This window comes from Phodopus roborovskii, unplaced genomic scaffold (genome assembly GCF_943737965.1).
Source record: "Phodopus roborovskii unplaced genomic scaffold, PHOROB, whole genome shotgun sequence".
NCBI lineage: Eukaryota > Metazoa > Chordata > Mammalia > Rodentia > Cricetidae > Phodopus > Phodopus roborovskii.
In genome coordinates this window covers 63,931-66,061 of record NW_026126903.1, presented here as the reverse complement: position 1 = coordinate 66,061, position 2,131 = coordinate 63,931, and positions in this window count along the sequence as shown.

Here is a 2,131-nt window from a genome sequence, read left to right as displayed (position 1 = left end):
TCTGTGGATAAACAGTTCAGAGTCTTCTGTTTATGAATACTCTCTCTCCTCAGAAATAAAACTATGGAGCAAAAGATAATAAGAATACGATTATTCATCAAAAAGGTGAGTTTGACATTGTTGAATTCCTTCAGGAAGGTGATAATCCGTTTGTTAGAGTAGACTTAGCGATTATTAGATTTCAGTTCATCTCCTTTGAGGCAGTCGTCCAACATTAAATAAAACCCTGCATACACAATGACAGTTCAGCATTTGAACATGTTACTACTGTGCTCTGCGATTAAACAAGGGATGAACCTGGGAGTTTCCCACAATCATGTGGGAGGCAACTGAGAGAAAATTTTGTGGAGAATGGCAGACCATTTCATGCTCTGATTATGTGGTTATTTGATTATTAATATAAGACATTAGATAATCCATGATCTGTGGATTGTGGTGACACGATGTGGGAGGCAAGTATCATAGACCATCTTAATATCAATTATATAGTTAAAATATTTACATTAATCACGACAGCATCGTTCATGAGCCTGGTTTGGAGCCACCTTAGGGATGTGGATGATGTTACATGAACTCATTATTTGATTATTTAATTATACAAAACAATGATTATATCGTCCATGACACCTGGAATCTGGTGCCACAGATCATCTAATTACATAATTAATGTATTTAAAATGATAATCTGTGTTATTCCCCAAGATAATGTAAATCTGTGTGTAATTATGTAAACCAAAATTGTCCACTCCATGAAGAGAACCTGCAAGCTCCCTCTTGTGGCGTTAATGAGCAATATCATCACAGTTTATGATTCATGGTTTCAATGGATGATGATGACATTCTTCATGACTGGAGTCTGGCCATACCTCCCTGCCAGCTAAATGCTACATCACCTCTTCATTGGGACAGTTAGCTATCACTGACTTATTTAATTCTTTAAATTACTTAAACGACAGACAATGCCAACACCGATTATTTTAGGTTGCAAATATCTGTCAGCGACAAAGTAGGAAACTTTTAGACATGGGCAGAGCATGTTCTGAATGTCTATGCGTCTTCCAGACCACTAGGAATGCTGGAGAATAGAGTCCAGAAGATTGCATGGTGCCCTCTGAGAAGTAAAAGAACTTTACCAAGGTCTGCATGGTGGTCTCGGTTTTGACTACTTGCTCTTCCTCCACATCTTCACATCGGTTGTGGTCTACGTCTAGAAGATGTAGTGGCACAAGGAGGTCGGCACCATCACCGAGACCTGGCAAAAGGATGATGACTCAGAACACGGAAGAACATCTCTCTCTCAGCTATGCTGTTGATGCCCCTGCTGCAGCCACCTTTTCAGCTGATATCAACATTTTGGCTACTACTGGTATGCCAGGAATGGGCCAATAACTTCAGGTCCTGCCGCAACACAACAGATATTCAGGCACCGGTGAGGTTGTCAGGCCAACAGAATTCACCAAGCAAGAAAGTATGATTATCTGACGATTAACTGATGGAATATTAAAAATCTGTGATGACAGCATCCGTTTTCATATCTGGCAAGTCTGCCAAGAACTGATGATACGAAAATGTTCAACGACTTAGATATGTATAGATGTAATTATTAAATTGTTTCATTATATAATCTGTGAACCATGAAGTGTGGTGCCACCTTGTGTGACTCAAGTGTGACAGACGATCTAACAATCTGATGCTTTCATTATTTAAATCTGTCTTTTTCTACTCCAGGAAGAGTGGAGTCTGGAGCCCCCTTGGTGTTAAAATGTCTCTTGTGATTTCATTATTTATTTATTTAAATCAATGTTGATATCATTTAGTTATCTCTCTAGGGCTGAATTATGAGAAATTATCTCTTCATTCATTCATTTTATTGTTCAAATGTATGATTAAGAACTCAATGACTCTTCAGTATTGATTAATCTTTAGGTTTCCCACATGAAACACCATCCACTAGTTTAATGTTTATTCATTGAATCATGAAAATCTGTCATTATATATTCAGTGACCACTGAAGTTTTTAGCCTCCTTAGGGGAGTCCATCATGCCAGAACAAAGCATCATCTTATAGTACACTTATTTATTTACCTGTTAAACTAGGAAATTAAATAATAATTCATCATTTAATTAATAT